General features: G+C 34.7%; 1 protein-coding gene across 3 annotated transcripts in view; it reads left to right on the top strand.

Moving 5' to 3' along the window:
- The window catches only part of MEIKIN (meiotic kinetochore factor), a 116268-nt gene that overhangs the window by 59133 nt on the left and 44342 nt on the right, over positions 1-12793 (top strand). The window lies entirely within an intron of this gene.

Here is a 12793-nt window from a genome sequence, read left to right as displayed (position 1 = left end):
GCAGTTTCATTTAATGTCTGTTTTCTTCCCTGAAAGAAAATGCTCATTTTATCAGGGTAATTTATTCTTGACTGCATTCCAAGATCCTTTGCCTTTCAGAATATCAGATTCCAAGCCCTTTGATCCTTTAAAGTGGAAGTTTCTAGGTTCTGAATAATCCTTATTGTGGCTCCTCGGTATTTGAATTGTTTTTTTCTGGCTGCCTATAATATTTTTTCCTTGGTGTGATAGTTCTCTAATTTGGCCACAATATTCCTTGGGATTTTAATTTTGGAGTCTCTTTCAAGAGGACTTCAGTGAATTCTTTCAATGGTCATTTTACCTTCTGTTTCTATGATATCTGGGCAGTTCTCTTTGATGATTTCCTGAAAGATAGTGTCTAGGCTCATTTTTTAATCATGTATTTCAGGGAATCCAATAATCCTTCCATTGTCTCTCCTAGATCTATTTTCCAGGTTTGTTGTTTTCCCCATTAGATATTTTACATTTTTTTTTCTTTTTCATTTTTTTTGTTTTGCTTGACTGTTTCTTGTTGCCTTAATGAATCATTTATTTCCATTTGTTCAGTTCTGAATTTCAGTGTGTTAGTTTCTTCATTTACTTATTTTACTTCTTTTTGTATTTGCCTAGTTGAATTTTTGAATGAGTTGTTTTGTTCTATGGAATTTTTCCATTTCATAAATTCTGTTTTTTAAGGAGCTATTTACTTTTTTTCCATTTCATAAATTTTGTTTTTTTAAGAAGTTATTTTCTTTTTCTGTTTCACAATTTATATTTTTCTGTGAGTTGCTTTCTTTTTCCAATTTATCAAATCTATTTTTTAATGAGTTATATGCTTTTTCCATTTCACTATGTCTATTTTGTGTTGCCAAACTCTCTTGCAAGGCTTTCATTTCCTTTCCCCATTTTTCCTCTAGCTCTCTTTTAAGATCCTTTCTAAGTTCTTCTAGGAGAGCCTTGTGTGATGGGGACTAGATTATATCACCTTTTGGGGCTTCATTTGGAGATAGTCTGCCTTTAGTCTCCTCAGGGTTTGAAATTTGTTCTTTTTTGCCATAAAAGCTGTCAGTTGTTACAGTCCTCTTTACTTTTTTACTCATTTTTTTTTAAAGTTAAGTTAAGGTCTGCCTTTAGGGTGGGAAAGGTTCTCCAAGTGACTGCAGCTGCATTGGTCAGTGCTGATTCACTCCTGGTGCTGGGTCTGCCACATGAAGTCATTAGCAATGCCCCAAGAGTTTGTGCTGTCTGCCCTGGTGTTTGTGGTCAGAATCTGTCCAGGCACCCTGAGACTGTACTGCTCTGGGACTTTGAGCAGTCTGTGATTGCATTTGTGGTCAGCTGCCCGGGCCTCGCTGTCTCTCTCCTGTTTCTGATTGAAACAGATCTTTTCTCGTCTGTTCCTTCCTGTAAATTCTCTGCCCCGGGACTCTGAGCTGTCTGCACTAGTGTTTGTATGGGTTGCCCTGGCTGCCTCCCTCTCATTTCCAATTGAAACAGACCTTTTTTGGTTATCTTTGAAATTATCTTCCGCTAATAATTTGTTGCACCCCCAATATTTGTGGGTTCTGTCCATCCAGAACCAATTCAGAGGCTGGATTTTGTAATTATTGTGAGGGTTGTAAAGAAGGTCAGAGAGAAACATGTGTTGTCTCTGCCATCTTGGCTCTACCCCTAGAAAACTCCAATATTCTTTTATTAATGGATAAATTGTCATCTGAAGGGTGTGTTTTTATGTTCTTACCATACTATTGTTTCCCTTCAATCATTGTTTTGTACTCTACATATTTAATTTTAAAATGTTTGTCAGAATAAAATTTTTTAAAAAGAATCATGAGGGGTAGTTAGATGGTGCAATGGATAGAGCTCTAACCTAAAAATCAGGAGGACCTAAGTTCAAATTCGAACTCAGACACTTAATATTTTCTAGCTGTGTGACATTGGGCAAGTCACTTAATCTCAATTGCTTTAGGGGAATAAAAGAACCACAGTATACTATGAATTTTGGCATTAGTCAGCAGATAATATAGAGAACCCTTGTAAAGATCTGACTAGAGAAACAACATAACACCCCCCTGCCAACAAAACCCAAATAGTCAAAGCTATGTTTTTTTCAATAGCAATGTGAGAATTGAACTGTAAGGAAAGCTGAGTGCTATAGAATTGGCACTTTTGAATTGTACTGCTGGAGAAGATTTTTGAGTTTTTGGGCAGCAAGGAGATCAAATCAGTCATTACTTAAAGGACTTAACTCAGACTGTTCCCTGGAAGGACAGTACAGGAGCTGAAGCTTAAATACTTTGATCACATTTTGAGAAGACAGAAGTTGTAAAATATCCTGATATTGGGAAAAATTAAAGGCAAGAGGAAGAGGGAACAGCAGAGGAGGAAATGGACAGATAGTGTCATGGAAGTTAAAACATGAACTTGGGCATATTTTAGGAGTTAGTAGGAGACGGAAGGGCCTGGAGTGCTATGATCCATGAGGCTTACGTGACTGAATGAATAACAGCAACAACAAATTAGATCAGATTTTTACATAAGAAAGATGAAAGATGCACATGTTTTTAGAATGAATTGAAGGAGTAGATATATTCTTACAATTGAGGAAACTAAGGCAAATAGAGATTTTAATTACTTGCCCAGGGTCACACTCTTAAGAAATGTCTAAACCTAGATTTGAGATCAGATTTTCCTGATTCTAGGCCTAGCACTCTATCTATTGTATTACCACCTACAGTACAACAATTTAAGATAGTTTAGGGAAAAGACTACTAGTAATTGGGGGATCAGCAAAATCATCATGCAGAAAATAATGTTTGAAGGGGAAAGAATGATTGTAAAGCAGAGTGAAGGAATGAGAACATTTGTGTCACATGTAATAACCAAAGCAAAGAATGTGTGAGGAATAGAAATAAGTCCAATTTGGTTGAATTGAAGTTGTATGGGAAGGATAATAATGCCCAATAAATCAGGAAAGGTAAGATGGGAGCAGATTATATTGGCTTTTAAAAGCTAAACAGAGTTTTGGGTTTTTTGTTTGTTTGTTTTGTTTTGTTTTAATAATAATAATAAGCTTCTATGGGAAATCACTGGAGTTAATTGAATAGGACAGTCACATGATCAGATGTGTGTTTAAGGGAAAGTACTTTTGTTAGGGCATCATGGTGCAGTGAGAGACTTAAAGTGATAATCTAGCCAAAAGATGACCAGTATATGAACTAAGAAAGATAGGATGACTTGTCTGACATTTTCCTCAACATACACACGAAGAGGATTTTTGTGCTACAGAGAAAGTTTAGCTGAATTCACAGGACAAGAGAAAATGCCAACAAATCTTATCAATTCACAACAGACAACATTAATTCTTAAATCATAAATTCATTCAATATTTCTTCCTACCAGCTTCCATTATGGAGACCCAAACAAAAGTTCAGCTTATTCCTGAGACCCTGAATGAGATATCCTCCTACAATAGAAACTCCTGTTGTGGAGTGTGATCCAATCCACAAGACAGATTCTGATTCTGTCTGGCCAGGTTAGGAACATGGGAAAAATTGGTGCACTTTCTATTTATAGTCATCTCTAAGTTAGAAAACCCTAGGATACAGAATGAACATCCTCACAGTCTTCCTGCCATAAAATAAGGGAGAAATAAAGAAAATTATGAGAGTCAAAAGGAAAAACTAGGGCAAAGTGCCAGTATCAACTGAAGACAAGAAGGCTGAAATCTGGCCAAGGCCAGTCTTATCCTTTAGAAGCTACTTGAAGTAGTGTCTGAATCCAGAAAATGTAAATCCCCAAAGAAGAGACTGAGGTGGCTTTATAGTCCAGCCTCAGTATTGTAACTACCATTCAGGAAAGGAAGGATGGAAACATTTGTTAAGTACCTACTATATGCCAGGCTAATTGCTTTACAAATATTAACTTCTTTGATCCTCACAAAAACTGTGGGAAACAGATGCTAGTATTATCCTCATTTTGTTTATGAAAGAAACTGAGACAGAAGTTAAATGACTTGCTGAGAATAACTCAGTAAATTTCTGGGATTATATTTGAACTCAAATCTTCCTGATTCCAGGCACAGTGCTCTATTTACTATACCACTTAGATGCCCAATAGAAACATGTAATGAAAAATGCCTGAAACATCAGGTATTTTAAGATAAAATGCTCCTAAAATTTTAATGCACAAGCCAATAAATCAACCGAGAATCCTAAAATTAGAAGTGGAAATGACTATTAAATCCTCAAAGAGAATTCAAATTCACTTAACAAATATAATAAGGCAAAGGAAAGTAAACTAATTCAGTGAACTAGTTCAGTGAAATTCAGAACCATATGGAATCTTAAAAGAGGTTGGAAAAACAAGAAATCCCTGAATGGTTCAAGAGAAATAAATTCAATTAGTAAAGAAATTAAGAAAGAATTTATAGTTTTCAAAGCAAAAATAAGTAGCAAATTGGGAAAGGTTGAATCCTGGTGTCAAGTTGTTACAAAAAAGCAAGATGAATTTAGAATACAAAACTATTTAATAAAAGGGAAATCTAGTAGAAACAAAAAGGAATAATGGTTTGAAGAATGCATGATATCTTTTTTTAAATTATACCTTTTTCTTTTCAAAAATAAATATATATGTGTTGGAATCTTTACAAACTGTTAAGCCATTGGAGTTGATTTGATCTTAGAAAGAGATATTTTGGGCCAGAACTTGAAACAAAGTATTAAGTACAATTCATACCTTTAGAGAGCTCATAAGTATCTAAGTACTCAATGGAGTTCACACATTTGAGAGAATTCAGGGCTGGCTTAGTCTGAATTCACATCTCCCTTGAAGTTCTTAGGACCAGAGAGCACTCTGGGAGATAATCCATAATCCCTGCCTTGATCCCTGCCTTGAGAAGGAGGAGTTAACCTTTGGGAGATGATATATATGGAGGAAGCTCTTAGAGCTAAGGGAGAATTTCTTTTTTTTTTTTTTTAATAGCCTTTTATTTACAGGATATATACATGGGTAACTTTACAGGATTAACAATTGCCAAACCTCTTGTTCCAATTTTTCACCTCTTACCCCCCCCCTCACCCCCTCCTCTAGATGGCAGGATGACCAGTAGATGTTAAATATATTAAAATATAACTTAGATACACAATAAGTATACACGACCAAAACATTATTTTGCTGTACAAAAAGAATCAGACTCTGAATTATTGTACAATTAGCTTGTGAAGGAAATCAAAAATGCAGGTGTGCATAAATATAGGGATTGGGAATTCAATGTAATGGTTTTTAGTCATCTCCCAGAGTTCTTTTTCTGGGCATAGCTAGTTCAGTTCATTACTGCTCCATTAGAAATGATTTGGTTGATCTCGTTGCTGAGGATGGCCTGATCCATCAGAACTGGTCATCATCTAGTATTGTTGTTGAAGTATATAATGATCTCCTGGTCCTGCTCATTTCACTCAGCATCAGTTCGTGTAAGTCTCTCCAGGCCTTTCTGAAATCATCCTGTTGGTCATTTCTTACAGAACAGTAATATTCCATAATATTCATATACCACAATTTATTCAGCCATTCTCCAACTGATGGACATCCATTCAGTTTCCAGTTTCTAGCCACTACAAAAAGGGCTGCCACAAACATTCGTGCACATACAGGTCCCTTTCCCTTCTTTATAATCTCTTTGGGATATAATCCCAGTAGTAACACTGCTGGATCAAAGGGTATGCACAGTTTGATAACTTTTTGAGCATAGTTCCAAACTACTCTCCAAAATGGTTGGATTCGTTCACAACTCCACCAACAATGCATCAATGTCCCAGTTTTCCCGCATCCCCTCCAACAATCATCATTATTTTTTCCTGTCATCTTAGCCAATCTGACAGGTGTGTAGTGGTATCTTAGAGTTGTCTTAATTTGCATTTCTCTGATTAATAATGACTTGGAGCATCTTTTCATATGACTAGAAATAGTTTCAATTTCTTCATCTGAGAATTGTCTGTTCATATCCTTTGACCATTTTTCAATTGGAGAATGGCTTGATTTTTTATAAATTAGAGTTAATTCTCTATATATTTTGGAAATGAGGCCTTTATCAGAACCTTTGACTGTAAAAATATTTTCCCAGTTTATTGCTTCCCTTCTAATCTTGTCTGCATTAGTTTTGTTTGTACAAAAACTTTTCAGTTTGGTATAATCGAAATTTTCTATTTTGTGATCAGTAATGATCTCTAGTTCTGCTTTGGTCATAAAGACCTTCCCCTTCCACAGGTCTGAGAGGTAAACTATCCTATGTTCCTCTAATTTATTAATAATTTCATTCTTTATGCCTAGGTCATGAATCCATTTTGACCTTATCTTGGTGTACGGCGTTAAGTATGGATCAATGCCTAGTTTCTGCCATATTAGTTTCCAATTTTCCCAGCAATTTTTATCAAACAGTAAGTTCTTATCCCAAAAGCTGGGATCTTTGGGTTTGTCAAAGACTAGGTTGCTATATTTGTTGACTGTTTTATCCCTTGAACCTAATCTATTCCACTGATCAACTAATCTGTTGCTAAGGGAGAATTTCTCCGGAGCATCGACAGGGGTGGGAGACAGGACACTCTGGAAGAAAGCCCCCAAGCCCTATCTTCGAGGCAAGAGAGATTCATCGGATCTTCTATTTTGGTGCTGGCTGGAGGCTGAAGAAAGCAGAGGCAGAAGCCAAGGACAAAGCTGCAAGAGCTCAAGCAGAGAGTTAGGCCTCAACTAACCAGGCTATTTTGGAAGGAGAAATAAACATTTGCATTTTTACCAGCTGGCTGCGATTTTGGAGTAATTTTTTATTTCAACTGAGACTAAGGCTGCCTCCAGAAAACCTTCACATATATGGATATGGATAATTTTTGACATTCACCCCTATAAAACCCTGTGTTCTAATTTTTTTCTTTCTCTTCCACTCCACTCCCCCATCGGCAAGTAATCCAATATATGTTAAACATGTGCAATTCTTCTATACATATTTCCACAAATATCAAGGAATGCATGATATCTTAATAGACTGTCTATCTCAAAGACAGGATTTCTAGAGACAACTTAGGATTCATAGGTTTCCCCAAAGGACATTATAAATTGAAAAAAACAAATACTATAATTCAGGAAATTAGTAATTTTTAAAACTATCCAGAACTTCTGAATACAGAATAGGAAGTACCAACCAATAAAATCTGTAAACTACCTTCAGAAAATTACACACTTCAAAATTTGACACATAGTGTTTAAATTCAGCAGTTCCAATGATAATTGATTTTGCAGGCAGCCTCTTGGCTGTCCAAATATAAAGGAAAGAACATTTGCGTAACAGGAAAATATTCAACATCCACTAGAAGCCATAGAATAATATGTATCAAAAAGAAGAATAGCCCAACTTTTGAGCAATAAAAAAACTGTTAGATACTGATCTAGCATTAGCATTTACTTCAAGGTCAATTTTGGAACAAAATGAGGCACTTATAAGTCATTAAACAGTTAACAAAAAAGAATAATTACTTTGTCCTAGCACAGCAAAGACATGCAATATGGATATGGTAACAATAGCTTTAGTAGATTCAGCCTCCTGTGCCTGCTTATGGAAACATATATAATCTACAGATCATTAGGACACAGTTTGTTGACTTAGACTCACTGAAGCACTCATCAACTCTGGAGACTTTTTATGCTTTTTTTAGGTAATCAGAAAGCCACATCAGGGAAGATGAGGCCAATAAGATCCTAGAGAAATATGTTTCTTTTTAGGAAAAGTTAATTCCTGTCACAAAAGGAAAAGAGAAGGTACCTGGTCCCATGTTGACGTAGGAGAGAAAGAAGGTTCTCCGAGGAAGCACAAACCAGTCAAGTCATATGGTTCAATTTTATCTCGTTTTAGAGAAGACTAATATCTGGCAAAGGAAAGAAGGAAGAAGCTTAAGTCTAAACTATATTGTAAGGAAGCATTGGTAGATATTAGTAATATTACACCTTGTGAACCAAAGCCTAGTAATGTAATTCAATGAAAGAAAAGGAAAATGGAGAACGAAGACAGAGCTAAGTCAGAAATTCTACTTGCAAACATCCAAGAGCAAACACAAGAAAAATAAGTAAGTTCAATTGCCAAGGCAAAAATAAGTATTGAAATAAACTACTCTGTAGTGTCCAGACTAGCTCTCTGGAGGATCTTGGGATCATCATATAATCTTGTTGTTGCCATGTGCAATGATCTCCTGGTTCTGCTCATTTCACTTAGCATCAGTTCATATAAGTCTCTCCAGATCTCTCTGAAATGACCCTGCTGATTGTTTCTTACAAAACAATAATATTCCATAGCAATCATATACCACAACTTATTCAGCCACTTTCCAACTGATGAGCATCCATTCAGTTTCCAGTTTCTTGCCACCACAAAAAGGGCTGCTACAAACATTTTTTGCCCATGTGGTTTCCTTTCCCTCCTTATAATCTCTTTGGGATATAAGCCCAGTAGAAACACTGCTGGATCAAAGAGTATGTACAGTTTGATAACTCTTTGGGCATAGTTCTAAATTGCTCTCTAGAATGGTTGGATCCATTCACAATTCCACAAACGAATCTTAGTATCCGTTTTCCCACATCTCCTCCAACATTCGTCATTATCTTTTCATGTCGTCTTAGCCAATATAAGAGCTGTGTAATGGTATCTCAGAGTTGTCTTAATTTGCATTTCTCTGATCAATAATGATTTAGAGCACCTTTTCATATGACTGAAAATTGTTTCAATTTCTTCATTTGAAAATTGCCTTTTATATCCTTGACCATTTAACAATTGGACAATGGCTTAAATTCTAATAAATTTGAATCAGTTCTTTATATATTTTAGAAATGAGGCCTTTATCAGAACCCTTGAATATAAAAATTTCCCCCCAGTTTATTGCATCCATTCTAATCTTGTCTTCATTAGTTTTGTTTTTACAAAATTTTTTTAACTTAATAGAATCAAAAATGATCTATTTTGTGATCAATAATGATCTCTAGTTCTTCTTGGTCACAAATTTCTTCCTCTTCCCATAGATCTAAGAGGTAAACTATTCTATGTTCTTCTAATTTGCTTATAATATCACTCCTTATGTCTAAACCATAGACCAATTTCAGCCTTATCTTGGTATAAGGTGTTAGGTGTGGGTCAATGCCTAGTATCTGCCATACTCGTTTCTAATTTTCCCAGCAGTTTTTGTCAAATAGTGAGTTCTTATCCCAAAAGCTGGGGTCTCTGGGTTTGTCAAACACTAGATTATTACTATCATTGACTATTTTGTCCTGTGAAACTAACCTATTCCACTGATTGACTACTCTGTTTCTTTGTCACTACCAAATGGCTTTGATGACTGCTGCTTTATAATATAGTTTTAGATCTGGTACAGGTAGGCCAACTTTATTTGCATTTTTTTCATTAATTCCCTTGAAATTCTTAACTTTTCATTCTTGCAGATTAATTTTGTCATTATTTTTTCTAGATATATAAAACAATTTCTTTGGAGTTTGATTGCTATAGCCTTAAATAAGTAGATTGATTTAGATAGTATTGTCATTTTTATTATATTTGCTTAACCTATTTAAGAGTACTTGATATTTTCCCAGTTGTTTAGATCTGACTTTATCTTATGTTTTGTAGTTGTGTTCATAGTTAGGTAGACTCCCAAATATTTTATATTATCAACAGTTATTTTAAATGGAATTTCTCCTTGTATCTCTTGCTGCTGGACTTTATTGGTGACATATAAAAATGTTGATGATACATGTGGATTTATTTTGTATCCTGCAACTTTGCTAAAGTTGTGGATTGTTTATAGTAGTTTTTTAGTTGATTCTCTAGGGTTCTCTATGTATATTATCATATCATCTGCAAAGAGTGGTAATTCGGTTTCCTCAATACCTCCTCTAATTCCTTTAATCTCTTTTTCTTCTCTTATTGCCAAAGCTAACTTTTCTAATACAATATTAAAGAGTAATGGTGATGATGGGCAACCTTGTTTCACCCCTGATCTTATTGGGAATGGTTCTAATTTATTCCTACTACATATGATGCTTGTTGATGGTTTTAGATAGATGCTACTGATCATTTTAAGGAAAAGTTCATTTATTCCTATACTCTCTAATGTTTTTAATAGGAATGGGTGTTGGATTTTATTATATGCTTTTTCTGCATCTTTTGAGATAATCAAATGGTTTTTGTTAGGTTGGTTATTGATACAGTCAATTATGCTAATAATTTTCCTAATATTGAGCCAGCCTTGCATTACTGGTATAAATCCAACTTGGTCATAGTGAATTATCATGGGGATGACTTTCTGTAATCTCGTTGCTAATATTTTATTTAAGACTTTTGTATCAATATTACTTAGAAAAATTGGGTCTATAATTTTCTTTCTCTGTTTTCACCCTACCTGCTTTAGATATCAGTACCATATCTGTTTCATAAAAGGAATTTGGTAGGACTCCTTCTTTCCCTCTTTTTTCAAATAGTTTATATAGTATTGAAACTGTTCTTTAAATGTTTGGTAGAATTCATATGTAAATCTATCTGGTCCTGGAGATTCTTTCTTAGGGAGTTAATAGCTTGTTCTATTTCTTTTTCTAAAATGGGACTACTTAAATAATTTATTTCCTCTTCTGGTAACCTGGAGAATCTATATTTTTGTAGGTATTCCTCCATTTTACTTAGATTATCAAATTTATTGACATATAGCTGGGCAAAATAATAAAAATATAAAATTAAAAGCCCTAATTTCCTCTTCATTAGTGGAAAGTTCTCCCTTTTCATTTTTGAGAGTAGCAATTTGATTTTCTTCTTTCCATTTTCTAATCAAATTAACTAAAGGTTTATCTATTTTGTTGGTTTTTTCATAAAACCAACTCAGTTTTATTTATTAATTCAGTAGTTTTCTTACTTTCAATTTTATTAATTCCCCCCTTTTAATGTCAGAATTTCAAATTTGGTATTTAATTGAGGGTTTTTAATTTGTTCTTTCTCTAGCTTTTTTTAGTTGTAAGCCCAATTCATTGATTTTTCTCTTTCTCTGTTTTATGCAAGTAAGTATCTGAAGATATAAAATTTTCCCTTATTATTGCTTTGCCTGTATCCCACAAATTTTGGTATGTTGTCTCATTGTCATTCTCTTAAATGAAGTTATTGTGTCTATGATTTGTTCTTTCACCCATTCATTCTTTAGGATTAGATTATTTAGTTTCCAATTAATTTTTGGTCTGTTTTCACCTAGCCTTTTATTGCATGTGATTTTTATTGTATAATCATCTGAAAAAAATGCATTTACTATTTCTGTCTTTCTGCATATACTCTAATGTACAGCTGATTTTTGTACAGGTTCCATGAACCATTGACGGGAAAGTGTACTCCTTTCTGTCTCCATTCAGTTTTCTCACACCTAACTTTTCTAATATTCTATTTACCTCCTTAACTTCTTTCTTATTTATTTTGTGGTTCAATTTTTCTAGTTCTGAGAGAGCAAGGTTGAGATCCCCCACTAATATAGTTTTGCTATTTATTTCTTCTTGCAGCTCTCTTAACTTCTCCTTTAGGAATTTAATTGTTATACTACTTGGTGCATATATATTCACTATTGGTATTGCTTTTTTGGTATCCTTTTACAAGATAGTTTCCTTCCTTATCTCTTTTAATTAGATCTATTTTTGCTTTGCTTGATCTGAGATCAGGATGGGCTACCCCTTCTTCTTTTACTTCACCTGAAGCATATGCTCCACCCTTTTACCTTTACTCTGTATGTATCACTCTGCTTTAAATGTGTTTCTTGTAAACAACATATTGTAGGATTCTGGATTTTAATCCAGTCTACTATGTGCTTTTCCAGGTTTCCCAAGTAGGTATTTTACATTTTCTTCTATTTTTTCATTGCTTTGTTTTTGTTTGACTGATTATTGATGGTTCATTGACTCATTCATTTCCATTTGTTCAGTTCTGATTTTTAGTGAATTGTTTTCTTCAGTTACCTTTTTTAGCTCTTTTTGTATTTGGCCAATTGAATTTTTAAATGAGTTGTTTTGTTCTATGGAATTTTTTTTCCATTTCACAAATTTTGTTATTCAAGGAATTGTTTTCTTTTTCCATTTTGTCAAATCTATTTTGTAAGGCGTTTTCTTCAGATAAGTTATTTCCTTTTCCAAACCTTCTTGCAGAGTTCTCATTTCCTTTCCCCACTTTTCTTCTAGCTCTCTTTTAAGATCCTTTTAAATTTCTTCTAAGAGAGCCTTATCAGATGGGAACCAATTTATAACATCCTTTCAGGCTTCATCTGGAGAGAGGTTGCTTTTAATGACCTCAGGGTTTGAAATCTTTTCTTCTTGTTCACCATAAAAACTACTTATGGTCAGAGCTCTTTTTGCTTTTTTGCTCATTTTTTTTAAGTTGAGGTCTGTTTTTAGGGCAAAGGGGAAATGTCTAACCTTCCTCTACAAGTGGCAGCAGCTGCACTGAGTTAGTGCTGATTGACTTCCAGTGTTGGGTGGGCATGACCAGGTCTCATGGAATTCTGGCATTTCAGGTTCAGTATTTACCTTTTGTGTTTGTATTGGATGTTTTACAATTTCTCTGTTGGTCTACTGGCTTGCAACCAGGGTAGAGTAGCCAACACTGCTGTAGATTCCTCCCTGTAGATTTTCCAGCTCAGGGAGCCTGCACCACCTCTGGTCAGAGCTGCCTGCACTGATATCTGTGCTTGGCCTGCTTGCAATTGGCCCACCTTCCTCCGTGCCTGATTGAAACAAACCTTTT

Source organism: Sarcophilus harrisii, chromosome 2, assembly GCF_902635505.1.
Source record: "Sarcophilus harrisii chromosome 2, mSarHar1.11, whole genome shotgun sequence".
NCBI classification, from domain to species: domain Eukaryota; kingdom Metazoa; phylum Chordata; class Mammalia; order Dasyuromorphia; family Dasyuridae; genus Sarcophilus; species Sarcophilus harrisii.
The sequence above is the reverse complement of the archived record's forward strand: the minus strand, read 5'-3'. Positions and strand labels throughout refer to the sequence as shown.